Below are 13,013 nucleotides of genomic sequence, written 5' to 3' on the forward strand. Positions count from 1 at the left end.
TGGCTCTCCTGGCCCAGTGACCTGGCCAGTCTCAGGGTGTTACATGCCATCTGGATGCTGACCCCCTGTTGAATCTTTGTCTCAGCCCAGACCTCCCCCTCCCACAGTCTGGAGCCTCTCTCTGCTCTTGGGGGTGTCTCTTCCTCCCGGGAGCTCCCAGTGGGGCAGCCATCCCAGATCCAGACGCATTTCATCCTGCCCCTTCCCCAAGCCCCAGGTTCAGAGCCACCCCCTCAAATATGGTGTCACCACAGTCAGCCAGTCAAGGTTACCTTGGCTCTTTAAGCCATTGTTGTTAATGGTGGGACCTTGACAGCTCATCCAAAAGCAAGAGAAAGCTTCCTCAGCTGCTTGCTTGATGTCTCCCCACATGGCCGGGGGCCCCTCAGTCAACATTCCCAAGACAGGCTCTGCTGCCCCCACCAAACCACATCCCCTGTCAGGAGGGCACCCCGCCTCTCCAGACTGGACCCTAGGCCTCGGTCTCTTGTGCCCCATGCCCAGTCAGGAAGGAGGGGGAAGCCTTGTCCATGCTGGAAGAACTTGGACATGGCAGGGTCTGGAGTCCCTTTGTGCCCTTGGGTCCTTGGGCCAGGAAGAGGAAACCCCAGAGACCCACCAGGTAGGTGGAGAGTGGGCTCCTCCAGCTGACCTCAGCCCTGTAGACACTTCCCAGGCCCTGCCTGCTCTCGGGTCTGTGCCCACCTGAGAACAAGGCAGGACATTCTTCTCTCCAGGGCCCAGACGGTGTTAGGGGTGGGGAGCAAAATGATTGTGACCAGTGAACCCCCAATAAATAAGGAAATCCGCTGGTCACCTGGCTCCCAGACCGGAAGCCCTGTCATCACGCTGACCTCACCCTTCTTTCTCTACCCCTTCTCCCTAAGGCTCTGGGCTCTGCCCGAGTCCAAGGCAGGTGGGAGTTGCCCCAGAGAGCGTGTCCCCAGGTGGCGGGCTCCCAGCTGCGTGTGGGCGGTGGGCTGACTCCGTGCAGGAAGGAGACGGCCCAACACGCAGCCACTGGCTTTGGTGATGGCTTCGCTCCCCACACTTGGCACCCCCAGACTTCCTCATCTCTTGTGATGTAATCCGGCATTTCGGAGAGAATAGGGTAAAGGCAATTTTACAGCTGCAATAAAACCAGCAAAGTGACCCTCTGATGGTTGTTAATGAGCTCCATTCTATCTCCGCAGCTAAGCAGGCAGACTGTAACCCCACACATGAGGTCAAAACGAGCACCAGGCCGTACCCGGCGGCCGGGTGGAGCATCACCACGGTCTCCTAATCTCCTCCCGCATCCGACAGAAGCGATCAGAAGATACCTCACAGGAAATTATTTCCCTCCTCGTAACCATAGCAACAGATGAGCACTGGTCTGGCTCAACTTTCCAAGTGAGGGTCTTTGTCAACGAGGAACCAAACCCAGAGAGCAAAGGCAGAGACCGGGTCCAGCTCTATCTCAGACTCGCCGTAGGGAGAAAGGGGGGGAGAGGACCCGTGTGGAGGGGTGCGTGAGTCGTGGGCGGAGTGCTGCTGTGGCTAGGATGCCGGTCATCTAAAGGGATCCACAGGCCACCTGGCACCGTCCCATCAGAACCCCAGCACGCCTCTGTAGAAACTGGTACGTGGGTTCTAAAATCCATCTGGAAGTGCCAAGGATCTGGAAAAGGAAAAGCCATCTTGGAAAAGACGAGTGGAGTTGGACTAGCACCACCTGATGCAGGACGTACTGTAAAGCCGCAGGCCAAGTGGAGGGCTGGACCTGGATCGTGAACGGGAGGGCTCCACGACCAGACCCACGAATACAAGGCCCCTTGATTTCTGACACAGGCTCCAAGGCAATCCCATAAAGAAAGGACAGTTTCTCCCGGATAAATGTGTGAAAAAATAAACAACCCCTTCCTCACACCATATACAAAAATTAGTTCAAGATGGATCATAGATCTAAATATGAAAGGCAGATGAGAGAACACCCAGCGGGACACAGGGGAGCAAACCTTTGCGGCCTCGGGGCAGGCAGATTTTCCTTGGAGAGCACACAAAAGGGACCGGCCAAGAAAAAAAAAATGACAAATGGAATTTCATCAAAATCTACAACTTCAGATCTTCAAGACACCGTTAAGAAAACAAAAGGGCAATGCACAGACGGGAAAGAAAAAACAATGATCCGTATATATGTGGATAGACACGTGCCTGCATCTTATATCCCGAAAACATAAAGAATTCTCAGGAAGCAACAATAAAAAGACAAATAACCCAATTAAAGCTGCAAAAGACTTGAACAGATGCTTCACAAAAGAAGCTCTACAAATGGCCAATAAGGGTGTGAAAAGATGCTCGACATCATTAGTCATTAGGGAAACGCACATTCAAACCCCAAGCAGACAGCCCTTTCGCCCACTAGGTTGAGAGCCAAGCGCTTGGGTGGGTGTGGGGGCGGAAGGCTCCCACCCTGCCGGCGAGGGCGCTCAGGGCCCGGCCACCAGGAAAGCCCCCCGCAACGTCCTGCACCAGGTAACCTGCGCCTGCCCTGTGGCCCAGCATCCGACTCCCGGGTATTCACCCAAAAGAAAGGAAAACAGAGATCCCTGAGAATGCTTGCACAAGAAGGCTTGCAGCAGCCTCGTGCGTAATGAAAACTAGAAGCTGCCCAAATGTGCATCCACGGGAAAAGCAGTAAATATGGGCATTAAGTGGGGTACCAGTCGACAAATGAAAATGAATAAACTCCATGAGTCAACCTCAAAAATAGCACATTGAGTGAAAGAAGCCAGAAACAGCAGAAACAGGCTGCGCGATGCCCTCAGTTTGAAGTTTCAGGATAGGCAAAACCCTGACGGGGTGGCTCAGTCGGGTAAGCGTCCGCCTCTTGGTTTCGGCTCAGGTCATGATCTGGAGGTTGTGGGATCGAGCCCCGTCGGGCTCTGTGCTCAGCACAGAGTCTGCGTCAGATTCTCTCTCCCTCCCTCCCTCTCTCTTTCTCTCTCTTTCAAATAAATAAATAAAATATTTTTTTATAAAAAAAAAAAGAAATCAGAGCAGTGGCTGCCTGTGGGCCGGGGTGCCACCCCCGGGGCAGTCCACCTCTGGGAGACGCAGGTGCCCTATAGCCTAACGGGGTGTCGGTCCCATGGGTCACGTTGTAATCTTAGATCTCTGCGTTGCATGCTGATGTAAGTTGTATTTTCTAACAAACAAGGCCACCCCAAAAATGGCTGTGTCAGCAGCACGGAAGGGCCGCCCATCCCCTCACCCGGGGCCAGGCCCAGCGGCCACACTCCACCTCCACCTGGGCGTCCTGGCCTCGAGAGTCGCCACTGCCCAGACGCACCCCAGTGCCTTTGCTCGGTGCACTTGAGTGGTGGGCTTGGGAGTCATCGGGACCTAAGTGTGAATTTAGTCAGTGTCGTGTGGCCTCAGCTGGGTTCCCCCTGTAGCCGGGGACCACAGCACCCCTCCCAGGGCTGGTGCCCGGAGGCCTCACTGGCCTCTGGAGGGCTTAGTGAAAGGCAGCGGCCTGCAGCAAACCTCTCCTTACCCGCCTCCCCGGGACACCCCATGCTCCCTGCAGCCCCGCCGGGCTGGCCGGGCCCCAGGACCAACAGCTGCCCCCTGGGAAGGGCCCTGCACGGCTAGGTCTCGCCCCCACTTCTGATCTTTTCCAAATACACAGCCTCTCCCGGCCTCTAGCCAGCGTCCCCTGCGGTGCCCCCTGTCACCTCCAATACTCTCGATCCCCTGATGTCCGGCTCGGACGCAGCGGCTGCTTCTGCCCCCCATCCTTTGCACAGCCCCCGCCTCTGGGGCTTGGCTGGGCCCCCGCTGCAGGGAAGCTGGCTCCTGGCCTCCCAAGAGCCACGGTGTGTCCAGGGCCTGCCATCCCCGCCCGCCTGCCCGGGCGCTTCCGTGGGCAGCGGCGTGACACCCCCCCCACACCTCCCGTGAGCCGGGCGGGAGGGGCGGGGGCCGCGGGGCTGCTGCCCGCACAGCTCCCCCTCGCAGCCTGGGGGGCCGCCAGCCCCGGCCAGATGAGGACGCGCAGGCAATTTTCTCCCGAAACAAATGGAGAGAAATTGCTCTAACAGGCAGCAGCCTCTGTTCCAGCTAATTTCCACATAATAGAATCAAATGACTTCCCTTCCTTTCTTTCGGCTCCTCTGCATAATCGGACAAATTGCGAAAGCGATTTGATTCGGGGGCTCAAACGTAGGGGTAGGGGTGATTCTTTTGAATAGTCACGGACAAATGGTAGGGGGAGGGTGGGGAGGAGACAGAGGGTCCCCACGAAGTGTCGTCTGACTCCACCTGGAGGAGGACAGCTCCTTCCGAGTCCGGAGCGGCGGCCCCTGGGAGGCGGGAGCCCCACGCATTCCAGCACCCCTTCCCACTGGCGAGCGCGGGCCCATCTGGGAAGGCTGCTGTCCGCGTGCTTGGTGCGCAATATGTCCTGTGGGGCTTGCCAGCGGGCTCTTGGCTCTGAGCTGGCTCTTGGCACCTCCAGCCCCGCGCGCGGCCAAGACTTCAGCTCCTGCTTGTACTGCCGATCCCGCCGCGTGGTGAGAAGGCGCTGGCACTCCGGTGCCCGCCCGCCGGGGCCGCCAGACCCGCCAGCTCCGCACATTCCCGGCCCGCAGCTCCAACACGCCCTGCCTGGTGCATGCCATTGCGTGGCGCGGGGCCCCACGGCCTGCCGCGGACGGACGCACAGCTCATGCGTGCAGCCGGGGGGGGGGGCGGGGGAGCCGTCTTCCCGGGTGCACCCCACTCCGGTGTGCAAGTCGCAGACAGCGAAGGGAAAGAGTAGCGCGACTGAGGACCTCCCGCTGCTCAGGCGCTGCTGTTAAAGCAAGGCGATATTTGTTTTGTTTTAACAATAGTTATTTTAAAATTATACCGACAGCACAGCCAAAAGGCTCGCTCTTTCCACGTGAGAACCTCCCAGCCCCGTGCCCTCCCCAGAGGGATCCCTGCTCCGGGTGGGTGAACACCTTCCAATCTTTCCAGGTGTTATTATGCAAATGTGCGTGTAAGAACACATGCATATCAATTAGGGCAGTTACAGGACACCGGGCCTGAGGCTGCTGTTTGTACTTAACACACACTTTCCTCTAAAGGAGCAGAGTCACCTCTAAGGTGGGAAATGCCCTGTGTCCCGACATCCCTGGAGGGGAGAGTCTGCTCCTGAGGCAGGTGGGGGGCTCGCCCGACGGACAGGCTGCACTGCAGGCCCTCCTCAATTACCCGGAGCTCAGGACAGTCCGTTCTGTGCAAGATCCAGGACGACCCGACCGCGCAGCCTCTCCCAAGGGCTGCGGGATTCAGGATCAGTCACCCGCTCCCCCATCCGGGGGTGGAGAAAGAGACCCAGGCTGGGTAGGAGACCCGCAGGCAGGAGATGCCCAGAAGAGCGGTGGGTCCAGCCACGGGGGCTCTTGGGGGCTCTCGGGGGAGCCCAGGATGTCAGGGGAGAAAGATGAAAAGAAGTCCAAGCCCGGGGGCCTGCATGGGGCCTGGTGTCAGGTGCCCCCAAGGACAGCAGCCAGAGGAATGGTGGTTGGTGGGGGAGGGGAAGGAGGTGGCACTTGGGGCTGGCAGGCAGGCTGAGCTGCGAACGCCAGGTCAGGGACCAGGGGCTCAGGGACAGAGGACAGGCCCGGGGAGCCCGGCTGGGGCGGCTCCAGGCCCGCGGTGACAAGGCTGGAGCGGACGCCCTCTGAAGATGGAGACATCCTGGAGGCTGGCATATGCTCGGCGAACACAAACTGATTGAAATATCAGCCCGAGAGAGACGTAATTAAGAAGGTCGATGTGTTGCCAAAACATCTACTGTGCTTCAAAGCCAAAAACGTGTAGTTGGGGGACAGTCTGCTCCGCGATAACTCTGCGCCTCCAGGACGGCTAACTGGAAGCATCTCAGTGGGCACACGTCATTCCCCCGTCCTCGGCGGGCACAGGCGCGCCCTGACACTCCACCGGGCTGATGGGGGGCAGCCACCAGGAAACCCTCCATGTCCTCGCTACTGCTGAGAGCCCCGGGGTGGGGCATGCTCAGGCCAAGGAGGATGTGGACATGGGCGGGGGGGCGGGGGGGGATGTTCTGGAAGGCCTGCTGGGGGAGGAGTGCAGTCCCGCAGGACGGAAGGCCTGGGTACAGTGGGGGACCCAGGAAACGGATGTCTTGGGGAAGGGGTCGAGAGCACAGAGCCCAGCTGCCCGAGGCCGACTACCCAATCCGCAGCCCACCAGAAGCCCAGTGGGACGGCAGCGAGATCCACTGGGTTTGGCCGGGCCGTGTCTCTACACGTTTCAGTTTTGTCCTGGGTGTCTTGGGCGGAGGCACCCTGGTGGCACCCCAGCCTGCAGGCACCCCTGTGGGGCACCCAGAAACCCAGTAACTCCTGCCTACAAGGGCTGCCTGGCCGGGGGCTCCGGCCCTAGAGGAGGTGAAGTGATGAAAACATCACCCTCCCGGTGGACAAGGGGTTAATTCAGCCGTGTAATCGCTGGCAGCGGCCTCGCCAATGATTTATTGATTTTTTTTTTAAATAAGAATATGTCATATTCTCTGGTGTGGATATAGACCAATTATGTGTGTGGGCCAACTGGATGCGAACTTCGTCCCGACCAGATGCCAGCTGAGATCCGACGCCAAGCGGGAAGAGCGCGCCGGTGATAAAGCACGTCTACCTGACGTCCTCTCGAGTTCACACGCGCCGCCCCCCACCCGGGCCGCGGGGAGCACCCGGGCAGACACGTCGCTGCCCTTCAGGGGCTCCAGGCTGCAGAGGCTCAAGGACCCCCGGCCAGGGGGCTGGGCTCCGAGGAGGCGGGGGCAGCTCAGCCCGGGGAGGGGGTTCAGACAGGGACTCAGGATGAGGACCACTAGTATGGGAAAAGCAGAGGAACACAGTGGGACGCGTGTCTCCCCGCCAGCCGCAGGTCCCCCCACTTCCCTCCAGTGTGGCCACTGCTGACGGGGGCTCCTCCCAGCCTCGGGGGCCCTCGGCCCTCACCGGCAGGGACGGGCTCTCACTACCCAGCCCACTCCCCTTCTCCAGCAGGCAGGCCAGCACTTCCTTGCAGGGTAGAAGTCAGGCCGAACCCCGGGACCCGGTTGGAGTCCAGGGGAGCCCTCCGGGGCCCCCCTCACCCACGATGGCAGAGGCAGCCTCCCACGCCCTCCCCTCCAGGAACAGGTGCCCCAGCCAGCGCTGGCCTCCCGGCACGTCCTTGCAGTGAGTCCAAAACCAATTTTCAGACATTTCTTTGAAAATCTGCCGGCGCCCCGCGTTACGGCCCTCCTGGCATCCGAGCTTCCAGAACCAGTCTCCGCCTGGGTCAGAGTTTTGACATCCAGGGTCTTCACCCGATGGACCCTGAGTCGTCCAGTGAGGAGTTAAGCTCTACTCCGGCTGCAGCTCGGATTCGCCGAGGGGGCACGGCTTCCTGATGCTCCGGGATGGATGCGCACGTCCCGTGGGGACCCCGCAGGGGCAGGGGAAACGGCTCATTCCCGCCGTGTCCGGTGGGACCCTCCGGATGGGCTCTTGAGATGAATTGTTCGATGTCGCCAATGTCTTTCCAGCCTGCTGTCCTGCGAGGGGCCCTGCTGGCCGGAGACCCAGTGTGGGTGGTCGCGGGCCGGCTGCAGGCCTGTGGTCTCCGTAGAGCACATCGCGACCCCCGGCCCGACGTACCAGGAAGGACCACCGCTCCCCACTCCAGGGTAGAAGACCGGACTCGACGAGGTCATGCCGCTTGGAAAGGCTCACGCAGCGCAGCTGGGCCTTAACCCAGCTCCCGCTGGCTCCCAGGCCGGGAGGGCCGGCCTCACAGGTGGTCCCCCTGCTGAGCTGGCTGGGCCTTCCTTTCCCTTCACTGGGGACCGTCCCCTGTGCCTGCGTATCCCTGGCTGCCTCGTTCGCGATGGGCCCGCTGGCTCTGAGCTCTGCCATCTTCTGACACCCACTCTGGCTCCTGCAAACGCAGCCAGAGAACTGAGAGCAGGGGCGAGAGCCTGAGCCAGGAGCTGAGGACATGAGACGCACCTGCCCAGCCACGGCCCCCAGGATGCTCGCACGGCCTCGGGTGACAGGAGGTAAGCAGCGGCCATACACCCTACTTAGGGCATAATGAGGAGAGCCTCAGAGGGCTCTAGGAGCACCGAGGAGGCTTCTGACTCAGCGGGGCCTCCAGGAAGGCTTCCATGTGGACTCAGAGCTGGGGCCCCCGGAGCAGGACTTGCCTGGTGAGCTGCTGCACGGCAAGGGGCGGGAGCTTCCTACCTGGGGAGGCAGCTGCTTCGCGGCTCGCTGGTCAGTCTCTGCAAACCCACAGATGCCTCCGTGCCACCGGGGACAGGGTAGTTCTGCCAAATGCTGACCGGCGTTTGAACGCAAGCCGAACGCCATCAGATACCCAAGCTACCCCGAACAGTAGCGGAGTTTCTGAATTTGGGACCAAGGAATCGGAGCTCTTCCAGAATCACCAGGGTTACTATTATGGGCGCCTCTGTGGCACGTTCCGCGTGCCAGGCACCACTGAGCCTCCTCTACCAATCAGCTCGCGGGCATTTTGCTCTCCCTGACACCAGGGGCTGGGCTCTCAGTGGGCCTCAGTTTCTCCCTCTGCACAACAAGGATGATGTACTCCATGGCCTCCGTGGCCCCCAGGCGCTGGCCTCGACGTGTCGTGGCATTCCCAGCATTGTTGAGCCTGGGAAGCCACCACTTGGAGGTTCTCCGGCTGCAGTGAGCTCCTCAGCCTGCCCCCCGACCCTGAACTTGCTCCCCGGAGCCGGGCTGGGAGGGCGGCCCCGGCGGGTGCAGCTGCGGGTGCCACCTGGCACAGCGTGTCCGGGAACGGGGCTCACCCTCAGCCTGGGCCTGGCCTCCATCCTGTCTGGAGCACAGAGGCCTCCGAGGGCAGACTCCTGGAGCAAGGGAGCGTGACCCCAGCCAGGGAGGGGATGTTAGAGACCCCCCCTTCTCCGCCAGCACCTCCGTTATCAGCCGGGGCAGAGAATGGAGAAGGTGTGACCAGGGCTCCTGCCCTCCTGAGGCTGCGAAACAGGATGACACCAGTTCTACTGGGTCCCAAGCACAGCTCTGGGGCTAAGTGTCCTGGGGGGAGGGTTTGGGGGAGAAGGAGCTAGAAAGGCTGAGGTGGGGGCCTCTGGGGGGCTCAGCGGTTGAGCGGCCGCCTTTGACTCAGGTTGTGACCCCAGGGTCCCAGGATCAAGTCTCGCATCGGCCTCCTTGTGTGGAGCCTGCTTCTCCCTCTGCCTGTGTCTCTGCCCGCCTCCCCCCCGCCCGTGTATCTCTCATGAATCAATAAATAAAATCTTTTTTTTAAAAAAAATGGTTTTGGGACGCCTGGGGGGCTCAGCAGTTGAGCACCTGTCTTCAGCCCAGGGTGTGATCCTGGAGACCCAGGATTGAGTCCCGCATCGGGCTCCCTGCATGGAGCCTGCTTCTCCCTCTGCCTGTGTTGCTGCCTCTCTGTGTGTCTCTCAGGAATAAATGAAATAAATAAAATAAATAAAATAAAAAGAAAGAGAAGAAAGAAGGAAGAAGGAAGAAGGAAGGAAGGAAGGAAGGAAGGAAGGAAGGAAGGAAGGAAGGAAGGAAGGAAGAAGAAAGGCTGAAGGGAAGGGGGGGTCCGGGCGCCCCTGGGGTCCGTCTCTCGGCCCCCCTGCACCATCCAGCGGAGCGCCCACCCTCCCCAGGAAGCTCCAAGCTCAGGGCTAATGCGACGCCCCAGCGTGACCCTGTTTCCTGTGGTTGCCACCACGCGGTGCACCAGCAGCCCACACCCTGGTGGCCCAGGCGCCCCGGGGGGCGTCTCCCAGGCAGGAGCACGCGGGCAGCTTCCAGAAGGCCCGGCGGCACGCCACCACAGCAAACCTCTCCCCTCCTCTGCGTCTGGAGCACAGCCAGGGGGCGGCTGGACCTCTCCCGCCTCTGCTCCCTGTCCCTGGGCGCCCTGTATCCTTCGGTGTCGCACCACGTGCTCGGGAGCCCCTACAGCCAGCACTTCCTTCTGTCACACGTCCTCTTGTCCTCTGCTGTGTGATTTCTGGCTCCCGAAGAGCCTGGCTGACAAAATTGGCAGCAGAGAGGGCCCTGGGGACGCGGCCACCACGGCGGGATTGCAGGCTCCATACGTGCTGCTTCGCGCCTCCGAGCAGCACACACCGAGCTCCTGCTCGTGGGAAACGGGGTGCGGACAGCCGGGGCGCAGCATCGCCGTCAGCCAGCACCCCCGCCCCCAGCATGTGATCACGAGGAGCCGACTGTAGCATGTTCCTGTGAACAGGACGTCCTGGGAGAGGGGACAGGACCAGCATGTCCCTTCAATGGGGTCCTGGTCCCCGTCCTGGTCCCCGTCCTGGTCCCCATCCTGGTCTCCTTCCTGGTGCCCGTCCTGGTCCTTTTCCCTGTCCTGGTCTCTGTCCTGGTCCTGGTCTCCATCCTGGACCTGGTCTCTGTCCTGGTGCTTGTCCTGGTCCCCATCCTGGTCCTTGTCCCTGTCCTGGTCTCAGTCCTGGTCCTGGCTTCTGTCCTGCTCCTGGTCTCTGTCCTAGTCCCCATCTTGGTCCCTGTCCTGGACCCCATCCTGGTCCCCGTCCTGGTCCTTGTCCCTGTCCTGGTCCCCATCCTGGTTGAACCACAGCCCAGCAAGAATCCACTCCTGAGCCGCTGAAAACCAACACATCACACGGTGTCAGAGAGTGAGGAAGTGCCCCAGACACAGATACACACAGACACAGACACAGATACACACACACCGCCGATACACACACGTACAGACACATGCACACAAACACCTACACACATGGGCACACACACGTACCACAGACACACACATGGACACATACACACGTGTCCAATGGCCAAAGCTGCAACAGAACAACAAAACACAGGACCGAATTTTAACCCAAAGCGCAACAAAAATTCACAAATTCCCATTGATATAAACAGATGACTACACGCACAGTGGGGGGCGAGGCAGACTCTCTGCAGACGAATTCGATGCCCTGCGCGGATGCCCTCTCCTGGGGCAACTCCCCCTCCAGGCGAGGAACCAGGCAGCGCCCTCAGCAGGTGGCCAAGGCCGACGCTGCAGCGACTGGCTCCAGTTGATCACGTGCACCTGTGACCTGGTGAGAAGGGCACCCCCTCCGCGGTCTTCCCCCTAAAATCTCCCGCCAGAGTCTAATCGGCCAGAGAAACATCCCACAAGCCCCACCCGGGATCGTCCCAGCCCTTCTCAAAACTCACGATCAACAAAACGAGGGAAAACCTAAGAAACCGTCAGTTTCTTGACGGTTCAGACATGACTGACTGCGACGTGGTGTCCCGGGTGGGACCGCGAAGCAGGGAACGGGCGCGAGGGGAGGGCCCGGGACTCCGGACACGGTGTGGGCTTCGGTGGCAACGACGGTCCCTACAGGTTCATCCGCTGTGACAACCCGCCGCCCCCTGTAAGACGTCAACACCGATGGACTATCTTCAACATCTTTCTGTCAATCTAAACCTGTCCTAAAATAAAAAGTTCATTAAATAAATAAATAAATAAATAAATAAATAAATAAATAAATACAATAAAGTAAAATAAAATAAAAATAAATTAATAAAAATCAGGGGCAGCCTGGGTGGCTCAGCAGTTTAGCGCCACCTTCAGCCCAGGGCATGACCCCAGAGACCCAGGATCAAGTCCCACGTCAGGCTCCTTGCATGGAGCCTGCTTCTCCCTCTGCCTGTGTCTCTGCCACCCCACCCCGGGGCTTTCATGAATAAATAAATAAAATCTTTTTTAAAAAAAAATCAGATCATATAACTTACATATGCAGGTTGCTGGAGGGCGAGGAGGCCGCCTTTCCGGACGGTGACCACCAGCTTCAGGTGGACGGTGACCCTGGGACTCCAAACACGACCGTGACCCGTCAGCCCAAAGGGGAGCTCACTCACGGCGGTCGGGCAGTTGGTGGCATCTTCCCTCGTCAGACGTCGCCGTCGGGGAATTGTGACTTTGGTCAAGTTACTTCCCTAGCTCGACCCGGCGTCGTTGGAGCGGACTTCGCTGCGCGCAGGCCGAAAGCTCCGGGCTGCTGGGCTGTGGCCTGGGGCCATCACGGCGATTCCTTTCTTCTTTCCTCAAGGGCCGAGCGGAAATCCTGGAACTTCCCGCCTTAAGATGGAAAACCAGAAGCAAAACGGCATTGCTGGAGGGTCTGCCGGAATGACCCCCCCCCGCCCCCCAGGCCTGGCCCTGAGGGTGCGCGCGCCGCCCCAGCCGGCTGGCCACCCCGGACGTAGCCGCTCCTGGAAACCCAGCCAGAGGGGACAGTGCCCTGCTGCCCACGTGCAGGATCTGTACCCGCCGAGGGACACGGCTCCTCCCACCCGGCACTGCGCTCCCCGCAGGGCAACCTCAAGGGGTGCGGGAGCAGCTCCGAGCCCGGTGGGGCCTGCGGTCCACACCCCGGCCTGGCCTCCAGCCTGCGCCACCGGCCCCACTCCCGGCCCGTGGGGTCCGGATGTCCCCCTCGTACAAAGCGTCACCCCGTTTCCCTGCACCCCACGAGCGGGAGGTAAAAGACCTCTAAATGCCTTAGCGAGATGCACACACCCTACAAGATGGGACACAAACCCCGCCAAGCTTCAGGGGTCCCTGCCGGTGACGCCGGCGGTCCCCCACACCGCGCATCATTGCCAGCTGCTGGGCCCTTGGCCGTGGTGGCCTCCGTCCCAGCGCTGGGTCTTGGCTCACTCCGTTTCTTCCCGGAGGATCCCCTCGCTGTCTCCCTTAGCGAAGGAGGGAGGCCTGATGCCACATTTGTCTAAAAATGCGTTTTATCACCTGCATTCTCAGAGCATAGTCTCCGGGAGACAATTCCGTGTTTTGAGTTGCTTTTTCCCAAAGACAGCACCCCACGGCCTCCTGGGTTCCCGCGTCTCTGTGGAGGAGTCAGTGGTGCGTCCAGCTGTCCCTTCCTGCAACCGGACCTG

The 13,013-nt window shown here is 60.2% G+C and overlaps 1 long non-coding RNA gene across 1 annotated transcript in view; it reads right to left on the reverse strand.

Annotated features, from left to right (window-relative positions):
• Nucleotides 1-9,639: 9,639 nt before the first annotated feature.
• Nucleotides 9,640-13,013, reverse strand: part of LOC112657457 (uncharacterized) — a 38,232-nt gene continuing 34,858 nt past the window's right edge. Inside the window, exons 2-3 of the long non-coding RNA XR_003135031.3 lie at nucleotides 11,847-12,192; nucleotides 9,640-11,543 (exon numbers count right to left, since the gene is read on the reverse strand). This is a non-coding gene — a long non-coding RNA (uncharacterized LOC112657457). The remainder of the gene's footprint in view (nucleotides 11,544-11,846; nucleotides 12,193-13,013) is intronic.

The sequence above is a fragment of the Canis lupus genome, chromosome 8, assembly GCF_003254725.2.
Source record: "Canis lupus dingo isolate Sandy chromosome 8, ASM325472v2, whole genome shotgun sequence".
Taxonomy (NCBI): domain Eukaryota; kingdom Metazoa; phylum Chordata; class Mammalia; order Carnivora; family Canidae; genus Canis; species Canis lupus.